The sequence below is a fragment of the Triticum dicoccoides genome, chromosome 1A (assembly GCF_002162155.2).
Source record: "Triticum dicoccoides isolate Atlit2015 ecotype Zavitan chromosome 1A, WEW_v2.0, whole genome shotgun sequence".
Classification (NCBI taxonomy): domain Eukaryota; kingdom Viridiplantae; phylum Streptophyta; class Magnoliopsida; order Poales; family Poaceae; genus Triticum; species Triticum dicoccoides.
This window is the reverse complement of record NC_041380.1, coordinates 537,070,155-537,085,326: the sequence shown is the minus strand read 5'-3', so window position 1 is coordinate 537,085,326 and position 15,172 is coordinate 537,070,155.

The following is a 15,172-nucleotide window of genomic DNA, read 5'->3' as shown; positions in this document are numbered from 1 at the left end:
TACCAATCTGATGCGGAACGTGTCCTTGTGGACCTTCGAATTTCAGTAGGAGCTTGATCAGAAGTATCCTGATCATCATCATCAACTTCCTCTCTAGTCAGTGCAGGCACCTCAGGAACATTTTCTTGAGTTGCGCCATTTTCCGGTTCAAGAGGTAATACTTCATAAAGTTCTACTTTCCTCCCACTTACTTCTTTCGAGAGAAACTCCTTCTCTAGAAAGGATCCATTCTTGGCAACAAAGATCTTGCCTTTGGATCTGAGGTAGAAGGTATACCCAATAGTTTCTTTAGGGTATCCTATGAAGACGCATTTTTCCGACTTGGGTTCGAGCTTTTCAGGTTGAAGTTTCTTGACATAAGCATCGCATCCCCAAACTTTTAGAAACGACAGCTTAGGTTTCTTCCCAAACCATAATTCATATGGTGTCGTCTCAACGGATTTCGACAGAGCCCTATTTAAAGTGAATGCGGCAGTCTCTAAAGCATAGCCCCAAAAAGATAGCGGTAAATCGGTAAGAGACATCATAGATCGCACCATATCTAATAGAGTGCGATTACGATGTTCAGACATACCATTACGCTGAGGTGTTCCAGGCGGCGTGAGTTGTGAAACTATTCCACATTTTCTTAAGTGTGTGCCAAACTCGTGACTCAAGTATTCTCCTCCACGATCTGATCGTAGGAACTTGATTTCCTGTCACGTTGATTCTCAACCTCACTCTGAAATTTCTTGAACTTTTCAAAGGTCTCAGACTTGTGTTTCATTAAGTAGACATACCCATATCTACTCAAGTCATCAGTGAGGGTGAGAACATAACGATAGCCACCGCGAGCCTCAACACTCATTGGACTGCACACATCAGTATGTATGATTTCCAATAAGTTGGTTGCTCGCTCCATTGTTCCTGAGAACGGAGTCTTGGTCATTTTACCCATGAGGCATGGTTCGCACGTGTCAAATGATTCGTAATCAAGAGACTCTAAAAGTCCATCGGCATGGAGCTTCTTCATGCGTTTGACACCTATGTGACCAAGGCGGCAGTGCCACAAGTATGTGGGACTATCATTATCAATGTTACATCTTTTGGTACTCACACTATGAACATGTGTAGCATTACGCTCGAGATTCATTAAGAATAAACCATTCACCATCGGAGCATGACCATAAAACATATCTCTCATATAAATAGAACAACCATTATTCTCGGATTTAAATGAGTAGCCATCTCGAATTAAACGAGATCCTGATACAATGTTCATGCTCAAAGCTGGCACTAAATAACAATTATTAAGGTTTAAAACTAATCCCGAAGGTAAATGTAGAGGTAGCGTGCCGATGGCGATCACATTGACCTTGGAACCATTCCCGATGCGCATCGTCACCTCGTCCTTCGCCAGTCTCCGCTTATTCCGCAGCTCCTGTTTTGAGTTACAAATGTGAGCAACCGCACCGGTATCAAATACCCAGGAGCTACTACGAGTACTAGTAAGGTACACATCAATTACATGTATATCACATATACCTTTCGTTTTGCCGGCCTTCTTGTCCGCTAAGTATTTGGGGCAGTTCCGCTTCCAGTGACCACTTTCTTTGCAATAAAAGCACTCAGTCTCGGGCTTGGGTCCATTCTTTGGCTTCTTCCCGGCAGCTTGCTTGCCAGGCGTGGAAACTCCCTTGCCGTCCTTCTTGAAAGCTTTCTTTCCCTTGCCCTTCTTGAACTTAGTGGTTTCATTCACCATCAACACTTGATGTTCCTTTTTGACTTCTACCTCTGCTGATTTCAGCATTGCAAATACTTCAGGAATGGTCTTTTCCATCCCCTGCATATTGAAGTTCATCACAAAGCTCTTGTAGCTCGGTGGAAGCGACTGAAGGATTCTGTCAATGACCGCGTCATCCGGGAGATTAACTCCCAGCTGAGTCAAGCGGTTATGCAACCCAGACATAGTGAGTATGTGCTCACTGACAGAACTGTTTTCCTCCATCTTACAGCTGAAGAACTTGTCGGAGACTTGATATCTCTCGACCCGGGCATGAGCTTGGAAAACCATTTTCAGCTCTTCGAACGTCTCATATGCTCCGTGTCTCTCAAAACGCTTTTGGAGCCCCGGCTCTAAGCTGTAAAGCATGCCGCACTGAACGAGGGAGTAGTCATCGGTACGTGCCTGCCAAGCGTTCATAACGTCTTGTTCTGTAGGGAGAACAGGTGCGTCACCTAGCGGTGCTTGTAGGACATAATCTTTCTTGGCAGCTATGAGGATGATCCTCAATTTCCGGACCCAGTCCGTGTAGTTGCTGCCATTGTCTTTCAGCTTGGTTTTCTCTAGGAACGCGTTGAAGTTGAGGACTACGTTGGCCATTTGATCTACAAGACATATTGTAAAAAATTTAGACTAAGTTCATGATAATTAAGTTCATCTAATCAAATTATTCAATGAACTCCCACTTAGATAGACATCCCTCTAGTAATCTAAGTATAACATGATCCGAGTTAACTAGGCCGTGTCTGATCATCACGTGAGACAGACTAGTCAACATCGGTGAACATCTTCATGTTGATCGTATCTTCTATACGACTCATGCTCGACCTTTCGGTCTTCTGTGTTCCGAGGCCATGTCTGTACATGCTAGGCTCGTCAAGTCAACCTAAGTGTTTGCATGTGTAAATCTGTCTTACACCCGTTGTATGTGAACGTTAGAATCTAACACCCGATCATCACGTGGTGCTTCGAAACAACGAACTGTCGCAACGGTGCACAGTTAGGGGGGACACTTTCTTGAAATTATTATGAGGGATCATCTTATTTACTACCGTCGTTCTAAGTAAACAAGATGCAGAAACATGATAAACATCACATGCAATCAAACAATAATAGTGACATGATATGGCCAATATCACATAGCTCCTTTGATCTCCATCTTGGGGCTCCATGATCATCTTGTCACCGGCATGACACCATGATCTCCATCATCATGATCTCCATCATCATGTCTCCATGAAGTTGCTCGCCAACTATTACTTCTACTACTACGGCTAACGCGTTTAGCAATAAAGTAAAGTAATTTACATGGCGTTTCTCAATGACACGCAGGTCATACAAAAATAAAGACAACTCCTATGGCTCCTGCCGGTTGTCATACTCATCGACATGCAAGTCGTGATTCTTATTACAATAGCATGAACATCTCATACATCACATATATATCATTCATCATTCATCACAACTTTGGCCATATCACATCACAGAACACTTGCTGCAAAAACAAGTTAGACGTCCTCTAATTGTTGTTGCAAGTTTTACGTGGCTGCAAAAGGGTTCTAGCAAGAACGTTTTCTTACCTACGTGAAAGCCACAACGTGATTTGTCAACTTCTATTTACCCTTCATAAGGACCCTTTTCATCGAATCCGCTCCAACTAAAGTGGGAGAGACAGACACCCGCCAGCCACCTTATGCAACTTGTGCATGTTAGTTGGTGGAACCGGTCTCACATAAGCGTACGTGTAAGGTTGGTCCGGGCTGCTTCATCCCACAATACCGTTGAAGCAAGATAAGACTAGTAGCGGCAAGAAAGTTGACAACATCAACGCCCACAACAAATTGTGTTCTACTCGTGCAAGAGAACTACGCATAGACCTAGCTCATGATGCCACTGTTGGGGAACGTTGCAGAAAACAAAAATTTTCCTACGGTTTCACCAAGATCCATCTAGGAGTTCATCTAGCAACGAGTGATCGGATTGCATCTACATACCTTTGTAGATCACGCGCGGAAGCATTCAAAGAACGGGGATGAGGAAGGCGTACTTGACGTGATCCAAATCACCGGAGATCCTAGTGCCGAACGGACGGCACCTCCGTGTTCAACACACGTACGGTCAGCGTGACATCTCCTCCTTCTTGATCCAGCAAGGGGAAGGAGAGGTTGAGGAAGATGGCTCCAGCAGCAGCATGACGGCTGGTGGTGGTGGAGCTGCAGTACTCCGTCAGGGCTTCGCCAAGCTCTACGGAGGAGGAGGAGGTGTTGGAGAGGGAGAGGGAGGCGCCAGGGCTTAGGTGTGGCTGCCCTCCCTTCCCCCAACTATATATAGGGCCAAGGGAGAGGGGGGCGCAGCCTTGGCCCTTCCTCCAAGGAAGGGTGCGGCCAGGGAGGAGTCCATCCTCCCCAAGGCACCTAGGAGGTGCCTTCCCCCTTTAGAACTCTTCCTTTCCCTCATCTCTTGGCGCATGGGCCTCTTGGGGCTGGTGCCCTTGGCCCATATAGGCCAAGGCGCACACCCCTACAGCCCATGTGGCCCCCCGGGGCAGGTGGACCCCCGGACCCCTTTCGGCACTCCCGGTACAATACCGATAATGCGTGAAACCTTTCCGGTGACCAAAACAAGACTTCCCATATATAATTCTTTACCTCGGACCATTCCGGAACTCCTCGTGATGTCCGGGATCTCATCCGGGACTCCGAACAACATTCGGGTTACTGCATATACATATCCCTACAACCCTAGCGTCACCGAACCTTAAGTGTGTAGACCCTACGGGTTCGGGAGACATGTAGACATGACCGAGATCGCTCTCCGGTCAATAACCAACAGCGGGATCTGGATACCCATGTTGGCTCCCACATGCTCCTCGATGATCTCATCGGATGAACCACGATGTCGAGGATTCAAGCAACCCCGTATACAATTCCCTTCGTCAATCGGTATGTTACTTGCCCGAGATTCGATCGTCGGTATCCCAATACCTCGTTCAATCTCGTTACCGGCAAGTCACTTTACTCGTACTGTAATGCATGATCCCATGACCAGACACTTGGTCACTTTGAGCTCATTATGATGATGCATTACCGAGTGGGCCCAGTGATACCTCTCCGTCACACGGAGTGACAAATCCCAGTCTTGATCCGTGTCAACCCAACAGACACTTTCGGAGATACCCGTAGTATACCTTTATAGTCACCCAGTTACGTTGTGACGTTTGGTACACCCAAAGCACTCCTAACGTATCCGGGAGTTACACGATCTCATGGTCTAAGGAAAAGATACTTGACATTGGAAAACTCTAGCAAACGAACTATACGATCTTGTGCTATGTTTAGGATTGGGTCTTGTCCATCACATCATTCTCCTAATGATGTGATCTCGTTGTCAATGACATCCAATGTCCATAGTCAGGAAACCATGACTATCTGTTGATCAACGAGCTAGTCACCTAGAGGCTTACTAGGGACATGTTGGTGTCTATTATTCACACATGTATTACGATTTCCGGATAACACAATTATAGCATGAATAAAGACAATTATCATGAATAAGGAAATATAATAATAATGCTTTTATTATTGCCTCTAGGGCATATTTCCAACAAGGACGAGGTCACAAAAACTAACAACTCTCACGATCTACCTGTGGTGTTATCTTCTCTATTGCAGGAATTCCAAGATGTTTTCGCGTAGCTCCACTACGAGGCATTGAGCACCGAATTGATCTCATCCCCGGAGCGCCGCTTCCCAACAAAGCTCCATACCGTGTCAACCCCGAAGAAACCAAAGAAATACAAAGGCAAGTAAAGCATCTCATAGACCATGGACATGTGCGTGAAAGTTTGAGTCCTTGTGTCGTACCGGTCATTCTTGTGCCAAAACGTGACGGTAGCTTTCGCATGTGCTCCGATTGTAGACCTATCAATGCTATCACTGTTTGATATAGGTACCCCATTCCATGCCTCGATGATATGCTTGATGAACTTAGCGGTGCCACTATCTTTTCAAAAATTGATCTTAAAAGTGGTTACTATCAAATCCGCATACAAGAGGGTGATGAATGGAAAACCGCTTTCAAAACAAAGTTTGGTCTCTATGAGTGGTTAGTCATGCCTATGGGTTTATCGGAAGCACCCGGTACTTTCATGCGTCTTATGCATTACGTGTTTCGCCCTTACATTGGTGAATTTGTTGTTGTCTACTTTGATGATATCCTTGTGTTTAGAAAATCTCTCAAAGAGCATGTCACCCACCTTCGAACCGTGCTACAAACTCTTCGAAAAGAGCAACTTTATGTTAATATGGAAAAATGCCTATTTGGCGTTGACAAGCTTGTTTTCTTGGGTTTCGTAGTTTCTTCTAAGGGTGTTCATGTTGATGAATCTAAGATCAATGCTACTAAAACTTGGCCCCAACCAACCAATTTGCAACAAGTGCGTAGTTTTCTTGGTTTAGCCGGTTTCTACCATAGATTTGTGAAGGATTTTAGCACCATTGCTTCACCTTTGCATGCTTTGAGTAAGAAAAATGCACCATTTGTTTGGGGAACATCTCAAGATATTGCTTTCAATGAGCTTAAGAATTTGTTTACGCATGCTCCCGTGCTTGCATTACCCTGAAGGAAATATGCCCTAGAGGCAATAATAATGTTATTATTTTATTTCCTTATATCATGATAAATGTTTATTATTCATGCTAGAATTGTATTATCCGGAAACATAATACTTGTGTGAATACATAGACAAACTAAACGTCACTAGTATGCCTCTACTTGACTAGCTCGTTAATCAAAGATGGTTATGTTTCCTAACCATAGACATGTGTAGTCATTTGATTAACGGGATCACATTATTAGGAGAATGATGTGATTGACATGACCCATTCCATTAGCTTAGCACCCGATCGATTAGTATGTTGCTATTGCTTTCTTCATGACTTATACATGTTCCTATGACTATAAGATTATGCAACTCCCATTTGCCGGAGGAATACTTTGTGTGCTACCAAACGTCACAACATAACTCGTGATTATAAAGGAGCTCTATAGGTGTCTCCAAAGGTAAACGTTGGGTTGGCGTATTTCGAGATTAGGATTTGTCACTCCGATTGTCGGAGAGGTATCTCTGGGCCCTCTCGGTAATACACATCACATAAGTCTTGCAAGCATTGCAACTAATGAGTTAGTTGCGAGATGATGTATTACGAAATGAGTAAAGAGACTTGCCGGTAACGAGATTGAACTAGGTATTGAGATACCGACGATCGAATCTCGGGCAAGTAACATACCGATGACAAAGGGAACAACGTATGTTGTTATGCGGTCTGACCAATAAAGATCTTCATAGAATATGTGGGAGCCAATATGAGCATCCAGGTTCCGCTATTGGTTATTGATCGGAGACGTGTCTCGGTCATGTCTACATTGTTCTCGAACCCGTAGGGTCCGCACGCTTAAGGTTTCGATGACAGTTATATTATGAGTTTATGAGTTTTGATGTACCAAAGTTAGTTCGGAGTCCCGGATGTGATCACGGACATAACGAGGAGTCTCGAAATGGTCGAGACATAAATATTGATATATTGGATGGCTATATTCGGACACCGGAAGTGTTCTGGGTGATTTCGGAGGAAACCGGAGTACCACAGGGTTACCGGACCCCCCCGGGAGAAGTAATGGGCCATATGGGCCTTAGTGGAGAGAGAGAAGGGCAGCAAGGGTGGGCCGCGCGCCTCCTCCCCCCTTGGTCCGAATTGGACTAGGAGAGAGGGGCGGCGCCCCCTCTTTCCTTCTCCCTCCCCACTTCCTTCCCCCTCCTAGTAGGAGTCCTACTCCTACTAGGAGGAGGACTCCTCCTTGGCGCGCCTATAGGGCCGACCGGCCTCCTCCCCTTGCTCCTTTATATATGGGGGCAGGGGGCACCCATAGACACACAAGTTGATCCACGTGATCGTTTTCCTAGCCGTGTGTGGTGCCCCCTTCCACCATAATCCTCGATAATATTGTAGCGGTGCTTAGGCGAAGCCCTGTGACGGTAGAACATCAAGATCGTCACCACGCCATCGTGCTGACGGAACTCTTCCCCGACACTTTGCTGGATCGGAGTCCGGGGATCGTCATCGAGCTGAACGTATGCTAAAACTCGGAGGTGCCGTAGTTTCGGTGCTTGATCGGTCGGGCCATGAAGACGTATGACTACATCAACCGCGTTATCATAACGCTTCCGCTGCCGGTCTACTAGGGTACGTAGATCACACTCTCCCCTCTCGTTGCTATGCATCACCATAATCTTGCGTGTGCGTAGGAAATTTTTTGAAATTACTATGTTCCCCAACAGTGGCATCCGAGGCTAGGTTTTATGTGTTGATGTTATATGCACGAGTAGAACACAAGTGAGTTGTGGGCGATATAAGTCATACTGCTTACCAGCATGTCATACTTTGGTTCGGCGGTATTGTTGGACGAAGCGGCCCGGACCGACATTACGCGTACGCTTACGCGAGACCGGTTCTCCCGACGTGCTTTGCACAAAGGTGGCTAGCGGGTGTCAGTTTCTCCAACTTTAGTTGAACCGAGTGTGGCTACGCCCGGTCGTTGCGAAGGTTAAAACAGCACCAACTTGACAAACTATCGTTGTGGTTTTGATGCGTAGGTAAGATTGGTTCTTGCTTAAGCCCGTAGCAGCCACGTAAAACTTGCAACAACAAAGTAGAGGACGTCTAACTTGTTTTTGCAGGGCATGTTGTGATGTGATATGGTCAAGACATGATGCTAAATTTTATTGTATGAGATGATCATGTTTTGTAACCAAGTTATCGGCAACTGGCAGGAGCCATATGGTTGTCACTTTATTGTATGCAATGCAATTGCGCTGTAATGCTTTACTTTATCACTAAGCGGTAGCGATAGTAGTGGAGGCATAAGATTGGCGAGACGACAACGATGCTACGATGGTGATCAAGGTGTCGCGCCGGTGATGATGGTGATCACGACGGTGCTTCGAAGATGGAGATCACAAGCACAAGATGATGATGGCCATATCATATCACTTATCTTGATTGCATGTGATGTTTATCTTTTATGCATCTTATCTTGCTTTGATTGACGGTAGCATTTTAAGATGATCTCTCACTAATTATCAAGAAGTGTTCTCCCTGAGTATGCACCGTTGCGAAAGTTCTTCGTGCTGAGACACCACGTGATGATCGGGTGTGATAGGCTCTACGTTCAAATGCAACGGGTGCAAAATAGTTGCACACGCGGAATACTCAGGTTATACTTGACGAGCCAAGCATATACAGATATGGCCTCGGAACACAGAGACCGAAAGGTCGAGCGTGAATCATATAGTAGATATGATCAACATAGTGATGTTCACCAATGAAACTACTCCATCTCACGTGATGATCGGACATGGTTTAGTTGATTTGGATCACGTAATCACTTAGAGGATTAGAGGGATGTCTATCTAAGTGGGAGTTCTTTAGTAATATGATTAATTGAACCTAAATTTATCATGAACTTAGTACCTGATAGTATCTTGCTTATGTTTGATTATAGATAGATGGCCCGTGCTGTTGTTCCGTTGAATTTTAATGTGTTCCTTGAGAAAGCAAAGTTGAAAGATGATGGTAGCAATTACACGGACTGGGTCCGTAACTTGAGGATTATCCTCATTGCTGTACAGAAGAATTACGTCCTGGAAGCACCGCTGGGTGCCAGGCCTGCTGCTGGAGCAACACCAGATGTTATGAACGTCTGGCAGAGCAAAGCTGATGACTACTCGATAGTTCAGTGTGCTATGCTTTACGGCTTAGAATCGGGACTTCAACGACGTTTTGAACGTCATGCAGCATATGAGATGTTCCAGGAGTTGAAGTTAATATTTCAAGCAAATGCCCGGATTGAGAGATATGAAGTCTCCAATAAGTTCTATAGTTGCAAGATGGAGGAGAACAGTTCTGTCAGTGAGCATATACTCAAAATGTCTGGGTATAATAATCACTTGATTCAATTGGGAGTTAATCTTCCAGATGATTGTGTCATTGACAGAATTCTCCAATCACTGCCACTAAGCTACAAGAGCTTCGTGATGAACTATAATATGCAAGGGATGAATAAGACTATTCCCGAGCTCTTCGCAATGCTGAAAGCTGCGGAGGTAGAAATCAAGAAGGAGCATCAAGTGTTGATGGTCAACAAGACCACTAGTTTCAAGAAAAAGGGCAAAGGAAAGAAGAAGGGGAACTTCAAAAAGAACAGCAAGCAAGTTGCTACTCAAGAGAAGAAACCCAAACCTGGACCTAAGCCTGAAACTGAGTGCTTCTACTGCAAGCAGACTGGTCACTGGAAGCGGAACTGCCCCAAGTATTTGGCGAATAAGAAGGATGGCAAGGTGAACAAAGGTATATGTGATATACACGTTATTGATGTGTACCTTACTAATGCTCGCAGTAGCACCTGGGTATTTGATACTGGTTCTGTTGCTAACATTTGCAACTCGAAACAGGGACTACGGATTAAGCGAAGATTGGCTAAGGACGAGGTGACGATGCGCGTGGGAAATGGTTCCAAAGTCGATGTGATCGCGGTCGGCATGCTACCTCTACATCTACCTTCGGGATTAGTATTAGACCTAAATAATTGTTATTTGGTGCCAACGTTAAGCATGAACATTATATCTGGATCTTGTTTGATGCGAGACGGTTATTCATTTAAATCAGAGAATAATGGTTGTTCTATTTATATGAGTAATATCTTTTATGGACATGCACCCTTAAAGAGTGGTTTATTCTTATTAAATCTCGATAGTAGTGACACACATATTCATAATGTTGAAGCCAAAAGATGCAGAGTTGATAATGATAGTGCAACTTATTTGTGGCACTGCCATTTGGGTCATATCGGTGTAAAGCGCATGAAGAAACTCCATACTGATGGACTTTTTGAACCACTTGATTATGAATCACTTGGTACTTGCGAACCGTGCCTTATGGGTAAGATGACAAAAACACTGTTCTCCGGTACTATGGAGAGAGCAACAGATTTGTTGGAAATCATACATACAGATGTATGTGGTCCGATGAATGTTGAGGCTCGTGGCGAATATCGTTATTTTCTCACCTTCACAAATGACTTAAGCAGATATGGGTATATCTACTTAATGAAACATAAGTCTGAAACGTTTGAAAAGTTCAAAGAATTTCAAAGTGAAGTTGAAAATCATCGTAACAAGAAAATAAAATTCCTACGATCTGATCGTGGAGGAGAATATTTGAGTTACGAGTTTGGTGTACATTTGAAACAATGCGGAATAGTTTCGCAACTCATGCCACCCGGAACACCACAGCATAATGGTGTGTCCGAACGTCGTAATCGTACTTTACTAGATATGGTGCGATCTATGGTGTCTCTTACTGATTTACCGCTATCGTTTTGGGGATATGCTCTAGAGATGGCCGCATTCGCGTTAAATAGGGCACCATCAAAATCCGTTGAGACGACGCCTTATGAACTGTGGTTTGGCAAGAAACCAAAGTTGTCGTTTCTAAAAGTTTGGGGTTGCGATGCTTATGTGAAAAAGCTTCAACCTGATAAGCTCGAACCCAAATCGGAGAAATGTGTCTTCATAGGATATCCAAAGGAAACTATTGGATACACCTTCTATCACAGATCCGAAGGCAAGACTTTTGTTGCTAAATTCGGAAACTTTCTAGAGAAGGAGTTTCTCTCGAAAGAAGTGAGTGGGAGGAAAGTAGAACTTGATGAGGTAACTGTACCTGCTCCCTTATTGGAAAGTAGTACATCACAGAAACCAGTTTCTGTGACACCTACACCAATTAGTGAGGAAGCTAATGATGATGATCATGAAACTTCAGAACAAGATACTACTGAACCTCGTAGATCAACCAGAGTAAGATCTGCACCAGAGTGGTACGGTAATCCTGTTCTGGAAGTCATGCTACTAGATCATGATGAACCTACGAACTATGAAGAAGCGATGGTGAGCCCAGATTCTGCAAAATGGCTTGAAGCCATGAAATCTGAGATGGGATCCATGTATGAGAACAAAGTATGGACTTTGGTTGACTTGCCAAATGATCGGCAAGCAATTGAGAATAAATGGATCTTCAAGAAGAAGACTGACGCTGATGGTAATATTACTGTCTACAAAGCTCGACTTGTAGCAAAAGGTTTTCGACAAGTTCAAGGGATTGACTACGATGAGACCTTCTCACCCGTAGCGATGCTTAAGTCTGTCCGAATCATGTTAGCAATTGCCGCATTTTATAATTATGAAATTTGGCAGATGGATGTCAAAACTGCATTCCTGAATGGATTTCTGGAAGAAGAGTTGTATATGATGCAACCGGAAGGTTTTGTCGATCCAAAGGGAGCTAACAAAGTGTGCAAGCTCCAGCGATCCATTTATGGACTGGTGCAAGCTTCTCGGAGTTGGAATAAATGCTTTGATAGTGTGATCAAAGCATTTGGTTTTGTACAGACTTTTGGAGAAGCCTGTATTTACAAGAAAGTGAGTGGGAGCTTTATAGCATTTCTGATATTATATGTAGATGACATATTACTAATCGGAAATGATATAGAATTTCTGAATAGCATAAAGGGATACTTGAATAAGAGTTTTTCGATGAAAGACCTCGGTGAAGCTGCTTACATATTGGGCATTAAGATCTATAGAGATAGATCAAGACGCTTAATTGGACTTTCACAAAGCACATACCTTGACAAAATTTTGAAGAAGTTCAAAATGGATCAAGCAAAGAAAGGATTCTTGTCTGTGTTACAAGGTGTGAAATTGAGTAAGACTCAATGTCCAACCAATGCAGAAGATAGAGAGAAAATGAAAGATGTTCCCTATGCTTCAGCCATAGGCTCTATCATGTATGCAATGTTGTGTACCAGACCTGATGTGTGTCTTGCTATAAGTCTAGCAGGGAGGTACCAAAGTAATCCAGGAGTGGATCACTGGACAGCGGTCAAGAACATCCTGAAATACCTGAAAAGGACTAAGGATATGTTTCTCATATATGGAGGTGACAAAGAGCTCATCGTAAATGGTTACGTTGATGCAAGCTTTGACACTGATCAGGACGATTCTAAATCGCAAACCGGATACGTGTTTACATTAAATGGTGGAGCTGCCAGTTGGTGCAGTTCTAAACAAAGCGTTGTGGCGGGATCTACATGTGAAGCGGAGTATATAGCTGCTTCGGAAGCAGCAAACAAAGGAGTCTGGATGAAGGAGTTCATATCCGATCTAGGTGCCATACCTAGTGCATCGGGTCCAATGAAAATCTTTTGTGACAATACTGGTGCAATTGCCTTGGCAAAGGAATCCAGATTTCACAAAAGAACCAAGCACATCAAGAGACGCTTCAATTCCATCCGGGATCTAGTCCAGGTGGGAGACATAGAGATTTGCAAGATACATACGGATCTGAATGTTGCAGACCCGTTGACTAAGCCTCTTCCACGAGCAAAACATGATCAGCACCAAAGCTCCATGGGTGTTAGAATCATTACTGTGTAATCTAGATTATTGACTCTAGTGCAAGTGGGAGACTAAAGGAAATATGCCCTAAAGGCAATAATAATGTTATTATTTTATTTCCTTATATCATGATAAATATTTATTATTCATGCTAGAATTGTATTATCCGGAAACATAATACTTGTGTGAATACATAGACAAACTAAACGTCACTAGTATGCCTCTACTTGACTAGCTCGTTAATCAAAGATGGTTATGTTTCCTAACCATAGACATGTGTTGTCATTTGATTAACGGGGTCGCATTATTAGGAGAATGATGTGATTGACATGACCCATTCCATTAGCTTAGCACCCGATCGTTTAGTATGTTGCTATTGCTTTCTTCATGACTTATACATGTTCCTATGACTATGAGATTATGCAACTCCCGTTTGCCGGAGGAACACTTTGTGTGCTACCAAACGTCACAACGTAACTGGGTGATTATAAAGGAGCTCTACAGGTGTCTCCAAAGGTAAATGTTGGGTTGGCGTATTTCGAGATTAGGATTTGTCACTCCGATTGTCGGAGAGGTATCTCTGGGCCCTCTCGGTAATACACATCACATAAGCCTTGCAAGCATTGCAACTAATGAGTTAGTTGCGAGATGATGTATTACGAAACGAGTAAAGAGACTTGCCGGTAACGAGATTGAACTAGGTATTGAGATACCGACGATCGAATCTCGGGCAAGTAACATACCGATGACAAAGGGAACAACGTATGTTGTTATGCGGTCTAACCGATAAAGATCTTCGTAGAATATGTGGGAGCCAATATGAGCATCCAAGTTCCGCTATTGGTTATTGACCGGAGACGTGTCTCGGTCATGTCTACATTGTTCTCGAACCCGTAGGGTCCACACGCTTAAGGTTTCGATGACAGTTATATTATGAGTTTATGAGTTTTGATGTACCGAAGTTAGTTCGGAGTCCCGGATGTGATCACGGACATAACGAGGAGTCTCGAAATGTTCGAGACATAAAGATTGATATATTGGATGGCTATATTCGGACACCGGAAGTGTTCCGGGTGATTTCGGAGGAAACCAGAGTACCGGAGGGTTACCGGAACCCCCCGGGAGAAGTAATGGGCCATATGGGCCTTAGTGGAGAGAGAGAAGGGCAGCAAGGGTGGGCTGCGCGCCTCCTCCCCCCTTGGTCCGAATTGGACTAGGAGAGAGGGGTGGCGCCCCCTCTTTCCTTCTCCCTCCCCACAGGACTCCTCCTTGGCGCGCCTATAGGGCCGGCCGGCCTCCTCCCCTTGCTCCTTTATATACGGGGGCAGGGGGCACCCCTATACACACAAGTTGATCCACGTGATCATTTTCTTAGCCGTGTGCGGTGCCCCCTTCCACCATAATCCTCAATAATATTGTAGTGATGCTTAGGCGAAGCCCTGCGACGGTAGAACATCAAGATCGTCACCACGCCGTCGTGCTGACGGAACTCTTCCACGACACTTTGCTGGATCGGAGTCCGGGGATCGTCATCGAACTGAACGTATGCTAAAACTCGGAGGTGCCGTAGTTTCGGTGCTTGATCGGTCAGGCCATGAAGACGTATGACTACATCAACCGCGTTATCATAACGCTTCCGCTGTCGGTCTACTAGGGTACATAGATCACACTCTCCCCTCTCGTTGCTATGCATCACCATGATCTTACGTGTGCGTAGGAAATTTTTTGAAATTACTACGTTCCCCAACATACCCAACTTTGACAAACCTTTCGAAAATCATTGCGATGCTAGTGGTAATGGCATAGGCGGCGTGTTAACGCAAGAGAAGCGCCCCATTGCATACTTTAGTGAGAAACTATCTGGAGCGCAACTCAATTACCCCATCTATGACAAAGAG